This window comes from Rhinopithecus bieti, unplaced genomic scaffold (genome assembly GCF_001698545.2).
Source record: "Rhinopithecus bieti isolate Rb0 unplaced genomic scaffold, ASM169854v2 scaffold_1306, whole genome shotgun sequence".
In the NCBI taxonomy this organism is placed as follows: Eukaryota; Metazoa; Chordata; class Mammalia; order Primates; family Cercopithecidae; genus Rhinopithecus; species Rhinopithecus bieti.
In genome coordinates this window covers 1063835-1072428 of record NW_016803658.1, presented here as the reverse complement: position 1 = coordinate 1072428, position 8594 = coordinate 1063835, and positions in this window count along the sequence as shown.

Sequence of the window (8594 nt, the reverse complement as noted above, 5' to 3'; positions counted from 1 at the left end):
ATTTCAATAGACCTCAATTTGCTTTTTAAGACTACTTGCAATTTTGTTAAACTTTTGTTTCATTAGCACCAAATTATTTTTGGTTTACCTGGCCAAAGCTGGGAATAAACCTAGATTCTATTTTGAATATACATAGTATGTAGACATCTAATTATGTAGCCAATGCAAAGATGTGGTCTATGATTTTTCATCCTATTACTAGTCAGGTATGTCAAGCTCATTCATATAAGAAAAGGTATTTCATTTCAAAACTTAAGGTCACTATGATAATACTGTTACAGTGTGCATATAATTCAGATAAAATTCATATGTTTACAAATATACTTACAAAAAAAAAAAGAAAACTTAGAATGAGCTGCAGGAAGAGCTGTAATAACATATATAGTCCGTGTATTCACTGAGAACATTTTGTTCATAAGGTTGGAAACATTGAAAGAATCATGGAGTATAAAAAGAGTCCTGGCCGGGCGCGGTGGCTCAAGCCTGTAATCCCAGCACTTTGGGAGGCCGAGGCGGGTGGATCACAAGGTCAGGAGATCGAGACCATCCTGGCTAACACAGTGAAACCCCGTCTCTACTAAAAAATACAAAAAACTAGCCGGGCGACGTGGCGGGCGCCTGTAGTCCCAGCTACTCGGGAGGCTGAGGCAGGAGAATGGCGTGAACCTGGGAGGCAGAGCTTGCAGTGAGCTGAGATCTGGCCAGTGCACTCCAGCTTGGGTGACAGAGCGAGACTCCGTCTCAAAAAAAAAATAAAATAAAAATAAAATAAAAGAGTCCTGCAGCAAAAAATTATTTCTCATTTAGGAAAAAAACAGAAAAAAATGTGTGGTATGAAATAGGAAATATGAACTTTATTATATCACAGAAAATTATGAACTTTTCCTTGGAGTAACCCCCTTTTCAAATAGCTTAATGTATAAATGATGTATATAGACTATATGTATTTAATGTATACAACTGAAAAAGTTTTGACTTTTGTATACATCTATGCAATTATCACCAAAATTACAATAATGAACATAACCATTTATTTAACATTTCCTCATGCCCTTCATATAAACTCTCTCTTCTTCTTCTCCTTGTCTTCCTTCTGTCCCATGCCCAGGTAACAACTGATTACTTTCTGTTGCTATAGTTTAGTTAGCATTCTATATAATTTTATATAAATGTGATCATACAGTATGTGAACTTTTGGGGGGAGGCATCTGGCTGCTGTTACTAGGCATATTAATATGAGATTCATCTGTGTTTTTGCATATATCAATAGTTACTTGTTTATATTTTCATTATTCCATTATAGAATATACCACTTAGACATTTGCATGCTTCCAGTTTTTGTATATACAAAGCTGCTGTAAATATTCCTACAGAAGTCTTTGTTTGGGCATATTCTTTATCTTAGGTAAATACTCGAGGAAATACTCTACAGGAAATTGGTAGATATCTGGATTATATGGTAGATGTCTGTTTAACTTTTAAGCAAAAATAGCGTTGTTTTCCAAAGTCATCATACTGTTTTACATTCCAACCAGTAGTGCATGAGAATTCCAGTTCTTCCACATCCTTAGCGACAATTGGTATGGCCAGTCTTTTAAATTTTGGTCATCCTAGTGGGTGTAAAGTAGTATCTCATTAGAGTTTTAATTATTTATGTTTTTTTAATGACATATGATGTTGAATATCTTTTCCTATGTTTGATTTGTCCTTTGCATAATTTTTGTTGAAATGTGTTCATTTTTTTCCCCATTTTTAATTGAGTTGTTTGTTTCTTACTGAGTTCTGAGTTGTTTGTTTATTGTGGATATTCTTACTTTTAAGTTTTGGTGGGTGAGACCAGGGCAGTGCTCAGTTTAGGGCTAATTATCCCCCAGTACTGAAGCAAGACCCTTATGTGTTCTCTATCCAAGCCCTATGAATCATAAGGTTTCCCAGTCTGGCTGGTGGAAACAGGCACTATCCCTGGACTCCTGGGAAAACCAAGTATCACTAGCTCTAATTCTTTTGAGTGGATCTTTCCTCAGACTTAGGCAACTTCTTAAAGAATATGTGTTGATCAGTAATCAACTGAAAACCTGAGGAGAACTCTGCAGGTCTCAGGCACTCCTATGCTATCTATACAGTTGTCTCCTCTCTGGTATGCTGTACTGAGAATTCTAGCAACCTTGGTTTCCTCAGCTCAGGAAATCTGCTGGGCACTTCCTGCTTTTCTTCTCCCTGCAGCATGGCTTGGAAATTTAAAATAGTAAGCTGAGGCACATTTTCACTTACCTTGTTGGGTTTCTGTCTCTCAAAGATCATTGTCCTTTGCTGTCTGATGTCCAGTATCTTGAAAACTTTTTTTTTTTTATTCTTTTATCTTTTTTTTTTTTGTAACTGCAGGAAGGAGGGTAAATTTGGTCTCCTTTACTCCTGTTTTGACCAGAACTGGAGTTATTTTTAATGCTTTTTTCTTTCAGTTCACATGACATCTTAATGTGAGCCACTGGCCAGTTGGAAACTAAATTTTCTCACTCACAATCTCACTGTTGTTAAACATTTTGATGTACTTACAAAACAAATGAAAACTTAGAATGAGCTGCAGGAAGAGCTGTAATAAAATATATAGTCCATGTATTCACAGAGAACATTTTGTTCATAAGGTTGGAAACATTGAAAGAATCATGGAGTATAAAAAGAGTCCTGCAGAAAAAAATTATTTCTCATTTAGGAAAAAAACAGAAAAAAATGTGTGGTATGAAATAGGAAATATGAACTTTATTATGTCAGAATTTCAAGTGATCTCTCCCACTACTTCCTGTCTTTTTTAAAAATAATTTTATTAAAATATAATTAATATACCATACAATTCACCCATTTAAAGTATACAGTTCAATGGCTTTAAAAAACTTATAGCGACCCTAGTGGGTGTGAAGTGATAACTTACTGTGGTTTTGTTTGTTTTTTCCCTATTGACAAGTAATATTGAGCATTTTTTCATGTGCTTGTTGGTCATTTGTATAGCTTCTTTGGAAAAATGCCTACTCAAGTTCTTTGCCCATTTTTAACAGGATATTTTGTTGTTGAGTTAAAGAACTTATTATACTTTTGTGTACTAAACCCTTGTTAGATATGTGATTTGCAAAATTTTCTTCCATTCTTTGGGGTTTTCACTTTTATATAGAGATAGATGCATTAATTATTTTAATTTTGATAAAGTTCAATTTATTTTTCTTTTGTTGCTTGTGCTTTTGGTGTCACATTGAAGAAAGCATTGCCAAATCCAAAGCCATGAAGATTTACTCATGTATTTTCTTGTAATAGTTTAATATGCACATGTGCTGCTGAACTTAAAGTTGGAGATCACAAAAAAAAGTAAAGAGAATAGGACATGTCAAATTTGTAGATTAGTGCTGTTCTTAGAGGTAGTGTAATAATCTTAAAAGCATATGTATCAACAGATGTGGTGAAAACATTTGATAAGACTGGGTGTGGTGGCTCACGCCTGTAATCCCAGAATATTGTGAGGCTGAGAAGGGTGGATCACTTGAGGCCAGGAGTTTGTTACCATCCTGGCCAATATAGTGAAACCCCATCTCTACTAGAAATACAAAAATTAGCCAGCCTCACTAGGTCAAGTTTGTATCCTCCCTATAGGGCCACAGCTGAAGCACTCTTGAAAGTGCCACCTCCTGGCTGGAGGCCAACCAACACAAAACCAGCATCCTAAACAAAAACAAAATCAAAGATCCTCAGAGTTTACTTCACTCCCCTGCTACCTTCACTGGAGCAGGTGCTGGTATCCATGGCTGCAATACCTGAAGATAGATAATATCATAGGACACTTTGTAGACACTCCCCAGGACCAGCCTGGAGCCTGGTAGCTCTGCTGGGTCACTAGACCCAGAAGAGCAAAAATAGTTACTACAATTTGGCTCCCAGGAAGCCCCATTCATAGGGGAATGGAGAGAACACCAAATCAAGGGACCACCCCTTGGGACAAAAGAATCTGAACAGCAGCCCTTGAGATCTTTCCTCTGACATAGTTTACCCAAATGAGAGTGAACCAGAAAAACAATTTTGATTACATGACAAGGCAAAGTTATTTAACACCCCCAAGATATCATATCAGCTTACCAGTAATGAATCTAAACCAAGACAAAAATCTCTGAATTGCCAGAAAAAGAATTCAGAAGGTAGATTATTAAGCTAATCAAGGAGGCATCAGAGAAAGGTAAAGTCCAGCTTAAAGAAATAAAAAACATGATACAGGATATGAAAGGAAAATTCTTCAGTGAAATATACAGCATTAATAAAAAAATCACAACTTTTGGGAATCAAGAACACACTTAGAGAAATGCAGAAATGCAAAATGCAATGGAAAGTCTCAGCAATAGAATTGAACACGTAGAAGAAAGAATCTCAGAGTTCAAAGCAAGGCTTTTGAATTAACTCAATCCATGAAAGACAAAGAGAATTTTAAAAAATGAACAAAGCCTCCAAGAAGTTTGAGATTATGTTAAACATTCAAACCCAAGAATGATAGGTGTTCCTGAGGAAAAAAGAAATCAAAAAGTTTGGAAAACAGATTTTAGAGAATAATTGAGGAAAACTTCCCTGGCTTTGATAGAGATCTAGACATTCAAATACAAGAAGCTCAAAGAACACCTGGAAAATTCATCGCAAAAAGATCATTGCCTAGGTGCATAGTCATTAGGTTATCTAAAGTCAATCTGAAGGAAAGAATCTTAAGAGGCAAAAGCACTAGTTAACTTACAAATGAAAACCTATCAGATCAACAGCAGATTTTTCAGCAGAAACTCTATAAGCTAGAGGGGATTGGGATCCTATTTTTTAGCCTCCTTAAACAAAACAATTTTCAGCCTAGAATTTTGTATCCAGTGAAACAAAACTTCATAAATATAGGAAAGATACAGTCATTTCCAGACAAATAAATGCGGGCAAAATTCACCACTACTAAGCCAGCACTACAAGAACTGCTAAAAGGAGCTCTGAATCTTGAAACAAATCCCCAAAATACACCAAAATAGAACCTCCTTAAAGCAGAAATCTCACAGGACCTGTATAACAATAATACAATAAAAACAACAACAACAAGGTATTCAGGCAACAAGTAACATGATGAATAGAAGAGTACTTAACATCTCAATACTAACCTCGAATGTAAATGGCCTAAATGCTCCCCTTAAAAGATACAGAATGGCAGAATGGATAAAAATTCACTAATTGGTGGGGCATGGTGGCTCACGCCTGTAATCCCAACACTTTCGGAGGCTGAGGCTGGTGGATCACCTAAGGTCAGGGGTTTGAAAGCAGCCTGGCCAACATGATGAAACCCTGTCTTTACTAAAAATACAAAATTGTCCGAGCATGGTGGATCATGCCTGTAATCACAGCAACTTGGGAGGCTGAAGCAGGAGAATTGCTTGAACCTGGGAAGTGGAGGTTGCAGTGAGCCAAAATCACACCATCACACTCAAGCCTGGGCAACAAGAGCAAAACTCCATCTCAAAAAAAAAAAAAAAAAAAGTAAACAGAATTCACCAATCAAGTTTCTGCTGTCTTCAGGAGACTCACCTCACACGTAACACATAGCGACTCACATGAACTTAAGTTAAAGGTGTGGGAAAGGATATTCCATGCAAATAGACACCAAAAGTGAGCAGAAGTAGCTATTCTTCTATCAGACAAAACAAACTTTAAAGCAACAGCAGTTAAAAAAGACAAAAAATGGCCTTATATAATGATAAAAGTACTAGTCCAACAGGAATATATCAAAATTCTAAATATATATATGCAGCTAACACTGGAGCTCCCAAATTTATAAACCAATTACTACTAGTTAGTCCTAAGAAATGAGATAGACAGCAATGCAACAATACTGGGGAACTTCAATACTCTACTGACAGCACTAGACAGGTAACTAAGACAGAAATTAAACAAAGAAACAATGGGCTTAAAATATACCCTACAACAAATGTACTTAACAGATGTTTACAGAACATTCTCCCCAATAACTTCAGAATATACATTTTATTCAACAGCACATGGAACATTCTCCAAGCTAGACCATATGATAGGCCACAAAACAAGTCTCAGTAAATTAAAGAAAATCAAAGTTATATCAAGTACCACAGTGGATATTGGAAATCAACTCCAGAAGGAGCCCTCAAAGCCATGCAAATACATGGAAATTAAATAACTTGCTCCTGAATCATTTGTGAGTCAACAATGAAATCAAGATGGAAATTAGAAAATTCTTTGAACTGAAAGATAACAGTGACATAACCTATCAAAACCTCTAGGATACAGCAAAAGTGGTGCTAAGAGGAAAGTTCATAGCATTAAATGCCTACATCAAAAAGTTTGAAAGAGAACAAGTAGACATTCTAATGTCACAGTCCACGAAACTGGAGAAACTACACAATCCAAACCCAATCCCAACAGAAGAGAAGAAATATCGAAGATCAGAGTAGACCTAAATGAAATTGAAACAACAAAAAAATTCAAAGGATAAATGAAACAAAAAGCTGATTATTTGAAAAGATAAATAAAATTGATAGACCTTTAGTGAGATAAACCAAGAAAGGAAAAGTTCCAAATAAGCTTAATTAGAAACAAAATGGGAGATATTACAACTGATGCCCCAGAAATATAAGAAGTTATTCAAGGCTACTATGAACACCTTTACGTGCATAAACTAGAAAACCTAGAGGAGATGAATAAATTCCCGGAGATATGCAACCCTCCCAGGAAGGTATAATGTCTGAACTGACCAATAGCAAGCAGTAAGATTGAAATGGTAATTTAAAAAATGCCAACAACAACAAAAAATCCAGGACCAGATGGATTCACAGCTAAATTCTATCAGACATTCAAAGAAGAATTGGTACTAGTTCTACTGACACTATTCCAAAGATAGAGAAAGAGGGACTCTTTAAATTATTCCATGAAGCCAGTATAACTTTAATACCAAAACCAGGGAAAGACATAACAAAAAACGAAAATTACAGACCAATAGATGTGACAGTCCTCAACAAAATACTAGTGAACCAAATCCAACAACATTTCAAAAAGGCAATACACCATGATCAAGTGGGTTTCATATCAGGGATGCAGGGATGGTTTAACCTATGTAAGTCAATAAATGTGATACACCACATAGAGAGAATCAAAAACAAAAATCACATAATCATCTCCATAGATGCAGAAAAAGCATTTGGCAAAACCCAGCATTCCTTTATGATTAAAACCCTTAGCAAAACTGGCATAGAAGGAACATACCTTAAGGTAATTATAGCCATCTATGACAAACCCACAGCCAACTGAATGAAGAAAGGTTGAAAGCATTCCCTCTGAGAACTGGAACAAGACAAGGATTCCCACTTTCACGACTTCTATTCAACATAGTACTGGAAGTCCTAGCCAGAACAATCAGACAAGAGTAAGAAATAAAGGGCAGCCAAAAAAGTCAAACTGTTACTGTTTCCTGATGATATGATAGTATACCTAAAAAACCCTAAAGACTCCCCCAGAAAGCTCCTAGAACTAGTAAATGAATTCAGCAAAGTTTCAGGATACAAAATAAATGTACACAAATCAGTAGCTCTGTTATACACCAATACTGACCAAGCTGAGAATAAAATCAATAACTCAACCTCTTTCATAGTAGCTGGAAAAAAAAAAAAAAACAAAAACAAAAAAAACCAAGAATGTGAAAGACCTCTACAAGGAAAACTATAGAACACTGCTGAAAGAAATTATAGATGACACCAACAAATGGAAACATATCCCATGCTCATGGATAGGTAGAATTAATATTGTTAAAATGACCATACTGCCAAAAGCAATCTACAAATTCAATGCAATTCCCATAAAAATGCCACCACCATTCTTCACAGAACTAGAAAAAACATATGGAACCATAAAAAAGCCCACATAGCCAAAGCAAGACTAAGCAAAAAGAACAAACCTGAAGGCATTACATTACCAGGCTTCAAACTAAACTATAAGGCTATAGTCACCAAAACAGCATGGTGCTAGTTTAAAAATAGAAACATAGACCAATGGAACAGAATAGAGAACCCAGAAATAAAGCCAAATACTTACAGCCAACTGATCTTGGACAAAACAAACAAAAACGTAAAGTGGAGAAAGGGCACCCCATTCAACAAATGGTGCTGGGATAATTGGCTAGCCACATGTAGAGGAATGAAACTGGATTCTCATCTTTCATTTTACATAAAAATTAACTCAAGATGGATCAAAGACTTAAATCTAAGACCTGAAACCGTAAAGATTATAGAAGATAACATTGGAAAACCCTTCTAGACGTTAACGTAGGCAAAGACTTCATGACCAAGAACCCAAAAGCAAAGGCAACAAAAACAAAGATAAATAGGTCGGTCTTAATTAAACTAAAAACCTTCTGTACAGCAAAAGAAATAATCGGCAGAGTTAACAGACAATCCACAAAGTGGGAGAAAATCTTCACAATTTATATATCTGACAAAGGGCTAACATCCAGAATCTACAAATAACTCAAACAAATCAAGAAAAAAATATCCAGTCAAAAAGTAGTCTAAGGACATAAG